The sequence below is a fragment of the Erpetoichthys calabaricus genome, chromosome 4 (assembly GCF_900747795.2).
Source record: "Erpetoichthys calabaricus chromosome 4, fErpCal1.3, whole genome shotgun sequence".
NCBI lineage: Eukaryota > Metazoa > Chordata > Cladistia > Polypteriformes > Polypteridae > Erpetoichthys > Erpetoichthys calabaricus.
In genome coordinates this window covers 162,075,199-162,089,290 of record NC_041397.2, presented here as the reverse complement: position 1 = coordinate 162,089,290, position 14,092 = coordinate 162,075,199, and the positions used below count along the sequence as shown (strand labels likewise).

The following is a 14,092-nucleotide window of genomic DNA, read 5'->3' as shown; positions in this document are numbered from 1 at the left end:
TGCATAAGATAATTATAATTATAATTTTTGTTAAATGTATATATTAATATCTTTTTTGTGAGCTGCTATAACCCTGCAATCTATTTAACGTTTTATTTAAACCACCATCATAATAATATAACTTACAGTGATGGGGGCAATATCATAGTCATAATCTTACTATGCAGCCCCTCATAAACTTATAAATTAACTCAGATCTCTGAAATAAATTGACTAGCCTAATATAATTACAAAATTATATGAAATCAAAGGATAATTATGCGTTAAATATTTAAATGTGTGTCTGATGTTTACATAATGTGAGTAAACAATTCCTGTTTTTGTTGCTCTACATCAGTGTTTCTTAAACTCAATCACAAGATGTCTATAATTGGGTTGCGCTGAGTCATGAATTGCAATTGAAGTGAAGGAGGAAGGGTCACAAACAGTTTGCAGAAAGCCTTGAGATAGGTTGCTGCTCACATGGCTGAAGCACACACCCCCAGAAGACAATTGGCAGCTATTCTCCAAGGTGGAAAACAATGATCAACACTGATTCTCCAATGAAGCAAATGGGTGATAAAGAGTGGCGATTTTTCAAGGAGGAATTGGGGGGTTTGTGATTGACTGCTGTTACATGGCAATTACGGCTCACAAAGACACACAAAAGTAGGTCATGAGAGAAAAATTTTAAGAACCTCTGCTTTATATGAATCTCTTGCTGTTGTGTACAAGCAAGGGTTCCTCCCCTGGCTAGAATTCAAATCCTTGTTTCATGTGATTTTTTTCATTTTTGAGTTGTTTATTTATAATTATGTTACTTTTGTTAATTATTTGCATCATTTCTTGTTTTTGATTTTCTCTCTAAGCCTTTGTTATATGCCTAGTGTTTTATAGGTGTTTCTGAAAGAACCTGCCAATCACCACCAGGATTTGCTCTCAGCTTTATAAAGGCAAAGGTTTCCCACAGTTCCTGCCGTTCATTTGAATGCTCTACATAGTTGGTGAGTTTTCTTGCGATTATGATGTGCCTTGCACTTGTGATTTTCTGGTTTTCTGACCACTTTCCTCTGTTTTTTGACTTCACCTTGTATTTTGTGTTGGGACTTTGCTCACAATGTATTGCTTTTACTGGCACAGGCAATTCCTTTTGCACTCCACAGAGCCTTCTCTTGTGCATCAGAGCATTTTGTAAAAATAAACTTAGTATTTTATAAAGATTATGTGTTTACTCTTGTATCTAGCTGGGGTTAAATGTACGGTATTACTACCTTTAATACCAGAAATTACCAAAATGCAGTGCTTGTGATAAATTGCTTAATTTAATTTTGCACTCTAACTATCTAAAATTTGTTTATTATAAAAAAAACACACAGATTTGGTCTCTTTAACGAAACATCAAATCCTTTGTGTGTTCAGGTGTCCTCCCACAGTCCAAAGACATGCAGGCTAGATAGATTGGAAATACTAAATTGGCCCTAATATGTACATGTATGCATAATCAACCTGATATGGAATGGCACCATGTCAACAGATTGCTCCAGCCCTGAGTTCAATGCTTTCTGGAAAAAACTCCAGTTCCCGGTGACCCTACTCTGAATAGGCAGGCTTGGAAAATAGATGGATAATGTGCTACATTTTGACTTAAGATTGTTTACAATGGAAGATGTCTGTGAATTCAGCAGCTCACCATGGCAAGTCAGTGGAATTATTCTAAATAGGTACTGCTGCAGGCCACAGACATTATGGATGTACCTGTACATGTGGATGTGATGGAGGAGCCACTCTTCAAAAGCAATACACATGTGAGGCACAACATTTCTTTCTTTTTTGCCCTTCCACATTTCTCTAGAATGATCTAATCCATGTTAAGGAAGTGAGAAGACTTTATTTTGTGTAACAATACAGCTTATCTGTATCTTAACTTTTTTATATTTATGGTGTGTGGGCTGTAGTGTTGCATGTTAGAGTAGATCCGTGTCTCTGTTTATTTTGTAGTGTTCTAGTGTATGTTTTGTTCTAGTGTTCACTGTACTGTAATGATGATCATTAATTAGCTGTGGAAAATTTATATCCTCTTTTTTTGACTTTCATGGCATATTATTCTACTGAGCATTTTGACAAGAGTAGCAATGGGATTGTGTACACAAGGGATCAGGTGTTAGCCCTGAGGCTTCAGACTTTGTCCAACAGAAGATCAATATACCAAAGGAGCTTCACTGCAGATACCATGACAACAGAGCTGGTGTTAAAAGAAACGAAGATATAAACTGTATCTTCTGGCGATCGTTACAGGAAACATAAGATTATAGGCTAATAAAATGGAGGAATTAACTATTGTAAAAGGAGACAAAACAGAGAAAAAAAAAGATTTGGGGGATCCACCCCTTATATTGTAACAAGCAATACTTTTAGAAACTCAAGAGTATTCAGACAAGACTGAATCAGAGTGTGACTGAATTGGATAGTGAAATGGTTGGGACATTATAAGTGGTGGGCAGGAAGAGGCGGATCCTTGGCAGAAATTAGGTCAATAGGAGGGCGTGGTCTGGCAGCAGAAGTGGGTGGAGCTCTAGCTGGGCTTCCCTTCTGGTGGTCTGTGGAAGAGGGAGAAAAGGCATTTGTGAACTTCATCAACCCCTGGCTCTAGGTCTTACCCTCAGTTAAGCCCTTAGACTGCTTCCAATGCATGTGAGTGTGACACTGTATTGGCAAGATTGCAGATGGAATACCATGAGTGTAGCTTTGTGTTTCCCCGAGACATGGCTGTTAGACCATGCTTTGGATTCACATATTGCCTTAAACTCCTTAAAGTTACATTTTTTAACAAAAAATGACATTTTTATTAAATCTCATCTTTCTACTATAAAGTGTGCAACACCGTAAAAGTACAAATTCAGAAGTGTAGAAAGTATAATAATGATATTAATAATAATTAATAATATCTCAGGAAGGGGAAGCAGTGCAGTGTCAACACTGTATATAATGGGGATGGTGCGCTGCTGACCTCGACTCGGGACGTTGTGGGTCGGTGGGGGGGAGTACTTCGAAGACCTCCTCAATCCCATTAACATGCCTTCCAATGAGGAAGCAGAGCCTGGGGACTCAGAGGTAGGCTCCCCCATCTCTGGGACTGAGGTCACCGAGGTGGTCAAAAAACTCCTTGGTGGCAGGGCCCCGGGGGTGGATGAGATACGCCCGGAGTTCCTCAAGGCTCTGGATGTTGTAGGACTGTCTTGGTTGACACGCCTCTGCAACATCGCATGGACATCAGGGACAGTGCCTCTGGATTGGCAGACCGGGGTGGTAGTCCCCCTCTTTAAGAAGGGGGATCGGAGGGTGTGTTCCAACTACAGAGGGATCACACTCCTCAGCCTCCCTGGAAAAGTCTATTCAGTGGTCCTGGAGAGGAGGGTCCGTCGGATAGTCGAGCCTCGGATTCAGGAGGAACAGTGTGGTTTTCGTTCTGGTCGCGGAACAGTGGACCAGCTCTATACCCTTAGCAGGGTCCTGGAGGGTGCATGGGAGTTTGCCCAACCAGTCTACATGTGTTTTGTGGACTTGGAAAAGGCATTCGACCGTGTCCCTCGGGGAATCCTGTGGGGGGTACTCCGAGAGTATGGGGTACCGGCCCCCTTGATAAGGGCTACTCGGTCCCTGTACGATCGTTGCCAGAGCCTGGTCCGCATTGCCGGCAGTAAGTCGAACCCGTTTCCAGTGAGAGTTGGACTCCGCCAGGGCTGCCCTTTGTCACCGATTCTGTTCATAACTTTTATGGACAGAATTTCTAGGCGCAGCCAGGGCGTTGAGGGGGTCCGGTTTGGTGGGCTCAGGATTGGGTCACTGCTTTTTGCAGATGATGTTGTCCTGTTTGCTTCATCAGGCCGTGATCTTCAGCTCTCTCTGGATCGGTTCGCAGCCGAGTGTGAAGCGGCTGGGATGAGAATCAGCACCTCCAAATCCGAGACCATGGTCCTCAGCCGGAAAAGAGTGGAGTGCCCTCTCAGGGTTGGTAGCGAGATCCTGCCCCAAGTGGAGGAGTTCAAGTATCTCGGGGTCTTGTTCACGAGTGAGGGAAGAATGGAGCGTGAGATCGACAGGCGGATCGGTGCGGCATCCGCAGTAATGTGGGCTCTGCATCGGTCTGTCGTAGTGAAAAAGGAGCTGAGCCGCAAGACGAAGCTCTCAATTTATCAGTCGATCTATTTTCCTACCCTCACCTATGGTCATGAGCTATGGGTAGTGACCAAAAGAACGAGATTGCGAATACAAGCGGCTGAAATGAGTTTCCTCCGCAGGGTGTCTGGGCTTTCCCTTAAAGATAGGGTGAGAAGCTCAGTCATCCGGGAGGGGTTCAGAGTAGAGCCACTGCTCCTCCGCATCGAGAGGAGTCAGATGAGGTGGCTCGGGCATCTGATCAGGATGCCTCCTGGACGCCTCCCTGGTGAGGTGTTCCGGGCACGTCCAACCGGGAGGAGGCCCCGGGGAAGACCCAGGACACGCTGGAGGGACTATGTCTCTCAGCTGGCCTGGGAATGCCTCGGGATTCTCCCAGAAGAGCTAGAAGAAGTGGCCGGGGAGAGGGAAGTCTGGGCATCTCTGCTCAAGCTGCTGCCCCCCGCGACCCGACCTCGGATAAGCGGGAGACAATGGATGGATGGATGGATGGAATAATAATATGAACAGCACACACTGCACATGTGTGAGCGACGCAAGTGTCACTTTAGGATTCCCAGAATCGCCTTTGGTTTCACTGACCATTTCAATTTCACAGCCTAAAAACAGATCCACTTTGTCACCATTGTTGATGAGAGGCAGTTCTTATAAGGCACCAGTATGAAGCTAGGAGAAGACGCATCTATACCATTGCCCAGATAATGCTCAGACCCCATTGTTTACATAAGACACTCTTATACTGTTGCCCATGTAACACTTGGCACTAACGCTGTTGGCACTTTTACAAACCGAGTAAACCTCAGGTCTTATGCAAGATGTGTCTATACCTTTGCCTGAATGACACTCTGGATTAACGCTTTTAACACTGTTTTTATAGCCCAAGTGAAGCTTGGGTCTAATGCTAAGATGGTTAAATTGATTTACCACGCTATGAGCAGATCAAACACATCAACAGTGCGGTAAGAGTAAATGAAGGGGGCTTGAAGAGGTGGGTAGAGTAGCCAAAAATTGTACTCAAGTAAGAGTAGCGTTACTTCAATATTACTCAAGTAGAAGTAAAAAGTAGTCATCCAAAAAATTACTCAAGTAAGAGTAAAAAAGTATTTGGTGAAAAGTACTGAGTAACTGTTTGATCACAATAAATGATTTATTTTTTAAAAATGTTGTAATAAAACAGACAAAAGTATAAAATATGCAAATTCTGCTATTTCCAAATTATAAAATAAATAACATCTTTACAAAATAAAGATGCACAAATAACACAAAGTTCCAAATCTCTTGTTTTTCACAACAAAGCTTTTGAAGCCAATACCTAGAGTAGGTAACATGTATGTTTGAACAATGCATTCAACTTACAGTGACAAGATATACTGTACACTGACAGTACAATACTGCATATTCACTTGCCCTCCAAATAGCACAGCTGATAGAAAATAACATTAGAGTAAGGCAGCTTGTGCACGTACAAGAAGTCTCACTTTACCTTGACTGTCTGTGTCTGTGCATGTTTGGTTAAAACATGCTTGTTTTTCACTCAGTGATGGTTAAGCTTCAGCAGGAGTTGGCTCTCATTTTTCATGTACAAGTGGAACCTTGGATTGCGAGTAACTTGGTTTGTGAGCGTTTTGCAAGACGAGCTAAAATTTTTAATAAATTTTGACTTGATAAACGAGCGAGGTTTTGCAATATGAGTAGTCCGTATACACTTTGTCTGCCAAGCGTCACATGATCATGGCTGAGCTGATGGTTCTTCTCTCTCTCGCTGCGAGATTGTGGGCAATCGTCAATCGGCGTGCCTCACTCATATAGTCAACATCCATACGAGCATATACTGTTTACTACAGCATTCTGACCACGTTTGTGTGCTGTGACGTGTGAGTCCCTGTCTTGCACCCCAAAACACGAAGCTGACCCTCAATACTTTAGCGACACCATCTTTATTCAGCTTGAAACAAGAGCAGCGCAGTTATATATTGTAGCGGGATCTGCCACTCTCCTATACACAGACACAGCAGCCAAGCAGGGTCATGGCCAAGTAATATGTGCATTTATAATGTTCCTTGTATCACCCATCAACGGCAGGCGCTTATAGCATGACCACGATCTTTTCGGATTCACTTTTATGGCGAACTGCTACAGAGCTGCTACAGCGCTGGGTGTCTGCGGTTGCTTTGGGACACTCTTCCACGTGTCGTCCCATTGGGTGAAATCCCACAAGAGTTTAGAAACTCACTCACACCAGCCATGATTCTTTTCAAAGGTAAAGTGCAGGTTAATTTGTTTTATGTATTTTTACTTTATATTTTGTATTAATCATTTTTTTATGAATAGTTTTGGGTTGTGGAATCAATCATCTGAGTTTCCATTATTTCTTATGGGGAAATTCGCTTTGATATATGAGTGCTTTGGATTGCGAGCATGTTTCTAGAACGAATTATGCTCGCAAACCAAGGTTCCACTTGTATTCTTTCTTTCCCTGTCCGCTGTCTGTGAGGAGTGGTCATATGACTGCATGCCTACGTCTGATTTGTGAAACAAAGCCATGTGATTATTATTGCTACGTCTGATTGGTGAAACAGTCATGCAGTAGATCCACTGGCAGCTTCTCTCTGGCAAAAATATAGCGTATCTAATGGAAAAAAGTAACGATTTGAGTTTTTCCCAATGTAGCAGAGTAAGAGTAGCATTTCTTCTTCACAAATGTACTCAAGTAAAAGTAAAAAGTATGGTGCAGTAGAACTACTCTTAGAAGTACAATTTTTTTTAAAAAGTTACTCAAGTAAATGTAACAGAGTAAATGTAATTCATTACTACCAACCTCTGGGGGCTTGCTATGCTTGTAAACAACAAATGATGTAATCCTGGGCATATTACGGTTAAAGAGAGAATATGCAATCCTGACATTACATTGCTTACTGTCATTATGTGCCATTACTGTCTGCTGTGTGAGTTTTCCCACACCATTCTGCTTGTGGTTTACATTCTGTCCTCTGGCCATTGCCAAGGTAGGAGTGGTGCCCTTGATGGTTTTTGTTGTGACTTAGCACAACACTTCACAGAATTCCCTATCTCTCTATCCATTCCTGGTAACCATACATAACTTCTTTCCAGGGCCTTCATGTGGACTATTCCAGAGTCATGAAGTAGTGTAAGACTATAGTCCCATGCTTGAACATATACTACAACATGGCTACACCACAAAACACAACCTTTGTGAGCTGATAGTTCATCATGTTTATTGGCAAATGGTTTGAAATTATTATTTGGGACATCATGGGGCCAACCCTACATAAGCCAACACACAAAACAGAACCAAGTATGTGTGGCAAGTTGGTTAGCATGAATAAGTGTATTAGGCACTATTCCAAGAGCAGACCTCATGGTGAGGTAGGGAATCAGCATCAGGGTGTGCCATGGGCAAGCATCTGAAAGTGTCAGCTGCAGTCAACTCTTTATCCAGCAGCCATACAACATGCACTTTAGAAGAGGTTATCCACCTGAGCTAAGCATGTTTGGGCCCAGTCAGTACTTGGATGGTAGACCATCTAGGAAAAACCTGGGTTTCTGATAAGGCTAGCAAGGGGTGCTTACCCTGTGGTCTGAATGTGGATCCCAATATCGCAGTGCAGTGATGGGGACACTGTGCTGTAAAAATGGCACCATCCTTCAGATGAGAAGTAAAACTGAGGTCCTGACTCTCTGTGGTCAAAAAAGATCCCTGAGCATCCTTCATAAAGAGTAGGGTGTATCCTGATGTCCAGGCTAAATTGCCTACCAGGTCTTGTCATTCTTGACCCATAATTATCCCCTGTCTCTAGAAGGCTGTCTATCTCTCACCACTACACCATCTAATAGATAATGTATGGTGAGTGTACTGGTGCAGAAATGGCTGCTGTCGCCTCATCCATGTAGATAGTACCCATTAGTGAAGGTAGAAGTGGCTCCCAACTGACTATGAAAAAGCACTTTCAGTAATGAGAAAAGCATAATATAAATGTAAAGAATTATCATTATTATTATTTTCTTGGCCTGTAACACAACTAATAGCTGTATACACCCAACAATAGATTGCAAAGACGTTTGGTTTTAAACTGACACCCAGCAAAAACTGATGGATTTTATTACCCCAAAAATGAAAGCAGGAGCCCCCTTATCTATCTTAGAATAATTGTGCTCAGTTGGTGACCGTATCCGTGAAGCTAAACTGTTTGGGGACTCTTCACAATCAGGTTCTACATGGCTCAGTACAACTCCAAGGCCATACCCAGAGGATTTACAGTACATACCAGCATTCAAGGCTTCTTAACATGGTTGTGCACAAGCAGTCCATCTATTTGTAGTAGTGGCTTTGCTGCTAGGCCAAGTCATGGGCAGCAGTCCAGTACCATGCTGTTGACCTGTCAAGAATCTTGTGTAGTGGTTCCAGAACTGTGGTCTTACTCAAAAGAAAGCAGCTATAATTTAACAGTTCCAGAAATGCCTGAAGCTGTGTCTTGTTGTAAGGAATAGGTTCATTCTTAATTGTTTCAACCTATTCACTGGTGGGATGGATGCCTTTATGAACTGTGAACCCAAGAAAATCCACCTCAGTAGCAGCAAAAGCACATTTCTCCCTTTGAAGTCTAACACTATCTCTAAACGTGCATTGTGTTCTTCTGGAGTTTTCCTATGACATTAAAATGTCATCCAGGTATGGCTGCACACCTGGAATACATGCAAGCAGATTATCCATAAAACACTGGAAAAAGGCAGCAGCTGTAGAGATCCTAAATTATAGCCATTGCGCTCAGTTATAGCCCCCCTGTGTGTTGATTCTTAGCAGCTCAGTTGAGAGGTTATGAAGAAATAGGTAATGGTAGGCTAGTTTAAGATCTAATTAAATAAAGATGCCAACCCCTGTGAGTGTGAGGAACAGCTCAGTGACAGCTGGGGATAAACATCAGGTTTTACTGCTGTGTTTAATGTACACCTGTAGACACCACAGATTCTTAAGCTGCCATCAACTTTTGTGACAAGGACAACTGCTGTTGCCTATTTTGAGTCTCCCACTAGTACAAAAATGTCTTGCTCAACAAGATAATCCAATTTCTCAACAATTAAGAGTGAACGCTACAGGGCAAGCTTGATAGAATGAGAGTGAAACTGTATAATCCACTTCAAATGAAATGGGTAGGTAGTTCTCTGCATATTCAAATTTTCTGGAACACTTCTGCACACCTCTCCAAGACAATCAACATGCGAGTTATGTGTACACCTTTCAATTCTATTCCAAGTGCCTAAAAAGCTAGAACCCTGGCCTCAAACAACAAGACATGATAATGAAAATGAACTTTGATCTTTCCTTGCATTGGATTGGAGTTGAGACCACTGCCTTAATATACCATCTGTACACACCAGTGGAGGGGGTTATTTGGCCACAGGTTTTTTGTGTCATCACAAATTAAGCTATAGGCAGATACAGAAAATCAATATATATATATATATATATATATATATATATATATATATATATATATATATATCACAGTATATATATAATATATGCAGGTTTCTTGCAGGATGTGTGTTCCAGCAGTGTACTATACAACATAATTATACTGGGCATGCACTTTGACAATATTTGTTTCTTGGGTCTGTATTGCTGTAGTCTCTGGATCTGAAAGAAGTTGAGTAGACTGTGCCCTTTTCAAGCAAAAGTAGCCTAATTGCTCAATTTTTTTTATAGTGTTGAATTTACATGCAGTAGCTGTATGTGTCCCACATCATCGGAAACAGATTCTTCCATCAATTTCTTGCATTGCAGATGGTCTGATATTATGAGCAGCGCTCATTGGAGCATTATTATTATTGTTATTATTATTATTGTTGTTATTCTGTGTACCCATTCCGCATTGAGTAGTTACTGTGTTCTTAGTGCTCAGCATATGCACATTCTGGTTTGCCATTGCTGCTGCCAGAACGCACTCCTCCGCTTTCTTGAATGTCGAGTTCAACTCTTCTAGTAGCTGATGGTGAAGCAAGGGATCAGTCACACCACACACTATGTCATCACGCAGCATGTGTTCGAGTTGTTTTCCAAAAATACAGTACATTTCAAGTTTTCTCAGTTCAGCAATAAAACAATATTTGGACTGGGCTGCTGATTATAATTGTGGAAGTGGAAGCATGGTGTAAATTCCAATAGTATGAGATGTGGCAAGTGGTTGGGGGTGGTACCTAGCCGGGACACCCAGAAGGACCAGAGGAGGGATTACGCCTCCTCCAGACCACGAGGGGGCGACTGCCCTGATGGCTATGGGGACCATGGGAAAGGAGCCTGGAAGCTCAACCCTATAGGGGCCTGTGGTCACCGCCAGGGGGCGCCCCGATGCCTGAGGAGCTCTGGCCCTCAGCACTTCTACCACACCCGTGTGGTGCTTCCAAGTGCACAGCCGGCACTTCCGCCACACCAGGGAGTGCCGGCAGGCACTCATTGGGAGGCACCTGGAGCACATCCGGGTGGGTATAAAAGGGGCCACCTCCCTCCATTCGATGGCTGGAGTCGGGAGAGTAGAAGGACAGAGCTTAGAGGAGAGGAGAGGAGAGGAGAGGAGTGGAGTGGAGTGGAGGCAGACCTAGAAAGAGAGGCATTGAGAGAGGCCTGGACTTTGGGGGTGAAAGTGGGTCGTGTGCTGTCTTCACTGTAAATATGTGCAATAAACGTGTGTTGGTGCTTGAACCATCGGTGTCCACCTGTCTGTGTCCGGGCTGTTCCCCACAGAGATTGAAACAAAACTTTAATGTTCTCTCTTTTTGAATTTTGGTTTTGTCTTGACTCTGTTCTTTATTTTGTGCCTCACTCCTATTTTCTGAACTGACTACCATTATGTTTCTGTATGTTTTCCAGTATGATTTTCCTCTTATTATGATATGTTTGTCTATTATTGTGCAACCTCATAGAATGTATATCCTTTGCTGTCACGCATTTCTGGTCCGAATGGTCACAGATTTAATTAATGGAATTATCCATTATAGTTTTTCTGTTTATAATCCTTTATAGAGTTCCCACTTACTTATTTAGTTCAATTATGGATGATGCTTGATGAGATACTTAACTTACTCTTCTGCTAGCTGCAAAGTATTTACAAGCCCTTTAGGTAGTCATATGCTTCACTTTACTCCTGGGCAGCTGAAAAATAATAAACACCCTACTAAAAGGGTAAATTTATATAAAAAATACTGAATAGCCTCTTACTGTAAATGAAAAAATGTACATCAATGTCACAGATATTAAAAGTATATTAACGAGCACAAAACACATAAAAAAGGCAGTATCCACTCAGCTACTTTTGGTCTTAAGTCAATGTCAAAACTACAAATGTATTCTTGATCTCAAAACAACATTGTTAGTACATATGTAATTAAGGTACATCTAAACGATATTAATAGTTTTTTGCATTTCTGAGATTCTTTTAAGTGCTATAAATCTGAATACTGTAAGGGCTATTTGTTTCTTTTTACAGATCATTGCTTACTGTGGTCTCACATACCTGACAGCCTGCTTCTGTGTCTCTCCCTGAGCTCTCACACAGTGTAGCCTCTTACCCATCCAGGCATTCTACAATGAAGATTTATTTTCTGCTTTTTAGATGAATGCCACTATTTTGGCAACTTTTGTGTTTACAAGATTGACGTACAATCATGAAGTCATCAGCCCTTTTCAGTGGAGTATCAACATGTACTGTCATGGCACATATGTTAAAGGAAGCATAAAGACTCAACTTTTCTAGTTAATTTGTTTTTGCTGGATTTTTTGATTATGTGGGGGATTACTTGGGTTTCATTTCTACACACAATTTTAATGCAGAAACACTGAGTGTGATAATCTGTCCCATTTATCTGGTATTTTAACAGAATACCCTTTGGCTTTGGTGTTTTATAGTATTACAGTGATTTACTCTGCCTACTAGTTTTAGTATTTGTTTTAGCAGGCACCCACTTTGACATTGTAGAGTCTGTTGTGTGAACCAAGTTCTACAGGAATAGCATTTTAAGCTTTCTTTTTCAATGTTTATATTAGGGCCAGGACAGTAGCACTATGTGCTGTATAATTAGTTTGATCTTTTTGTAACAATTATTATTGGTGGTCTGCAGCATATTTGTAATATCTGAAAAAATATTTTCTTCAATGCCAGATGAATTCTGACAATGACTTCTAAAGTATGGAGGAGGTAAGTTCTTTTTTTTACTTGCAACTGCTTCTCCTCACTTTCCAGACTTTTTTGTAATATATTGTACAACTGGATTCAAATGTGCCTTATATACACTAGCTGCAACAGATGCCATTAAAGGAAACTCAGAAGCCTAAGGGAAAGTCAAATCTTTCATTGACTATAAGGCAAAGTATTAGTCAAAAATAGGTACAAATTAGGCATCAATAACAATACATGACCATTCACACTTGCCCATAAGGATACTGAACAGCTGAATCATAAGCACAAATACTGTACATGTACTTGAGAATGGGTGAGGCACTATATAAATAAAATGTAATTTTATTATTATAGATATATATTGTTAGAGACAAGAAATGACAATAATAAAGAATTGGAGTACCAGCTTGGTAACCACATATAACTGAACTACAAAGCAAAAAAAAACTAATTGCAGAGACATCTTTTCATATGCAAGCTCAGGTTAGAACTGACAATGATGACAGAGGCTCCGTTTTTCAGTCCTTCTGGCATGATGAGGTGGGTCCAGGTGGATAGACACCAGAAGTGAATTCAGAGGGAGAAAGAAAAAAGACATTAGGACATAGCACCAATCCCTGGAGTAGCAATAGAATTGCAGCCACTAGAGCCCCTCAGCTGTTCTCTGTGCACATACCAATTATATATGTATACAGTACATCTGGAAAGTATTCACAGCGCCTCACTTTTTCCACATTTTGTTATATTACAGCCTTATTCCAAAATGGATTAAATTCATTTTTTTTCCTCAGAATTCTACACACAACACCCCATAATGACAATGTGAAAAAAGTTTACTTGAGATTTTTGCAAATTTATTAAAAATAAAAAAATTTGAGAAAGCACATGTACATAAGTATTCACAGCCTTTGCCATGAAGCTCAAAAAAATTGAGCTCCGGTGCATCCTGTTTCCCCTGATCATCCTTGAGATGTTTCTGCAGCTTCATTGGAGTCCACCTGTGGTAAATTCAGTTGATTGGACATGATTTGGAAAGGCACACACCTGTCTATATAGGTCCCACAGTTGACGGTTCATGTCAGAGCACAAACCAAGCATGAAGTCAAAGGAATTGTCTGTAGACCTCCAAGACAGGATTGTCTCGAGGCACAAATCTGGGGAAGGTTACAGAAAAATTTCTGCTGCTTTGAAGGTCCCAATGAGCACAGTGGCCTCCATCATCTGTAAGTGGAAGAAGTTCAAAACCACCAGGACACTTCCTAGAGCTGGCTGGCCATCTAAACTGAGTGATCAGGGGAGAAGGGCTTTATTTAGGGAGGTGACCAAGAACCCGATGGTCACTCTGTCAGAGCTCCAGAGGTCCTCTGTGGAGAGAGGAGAACCTTCCAGAAGGACAACCATCTCTGCAGCAATCCCCCAATCAGGCCTGTATGGTAGAGTGGCCAGACGGAAGCCACTCCTTAGTAAAAGGCACATGGCAGCCCGCCTGGAGTTTGCCAAAAGGCACCTGAAGGACTCTCAGACCATGAGAAAGAAAATTCTCTGGTCTGATGAGACAAAGATTGAACTCTTTGGTGTGAATGCCAGGCGTCATGTTTGGAGGAACCAGGCACCGCTCATCACCAGGCCAAGTGATGTTTTTCAGCAGCAGGGACTGGGCGACTAGTCAGGATAAAGGGAAAGATGACTGCAGCAATGTACAGAGACATCCTGGATGAAAACTTGCTCCAGAGCGCTCTTGACCT

At 41.7% G+C, this 14,092-nt stretch overlaps 1 long non-coding RNA gene across 1 annotated transcript; it reads left to right on the top strand.

Annotated features, from left to right (window-relative positions):
- The first annotated feature begins 594 nt into the window (after positions 1–594).
- LOC114641428 (uncharacterized) lies at positions 595–12,273 on the top strand. The gene is made up of 3 exons (XR_003714336.2): positions 595–648; positions 867–983; positions 11,658–12,273. It is a non-coding gene; the product is annotated as an uncharacterized LOC114641428 (long non-coding RNA).
- Positions 12,274–14,092: the final 1,819 nt, after the last annotated feature.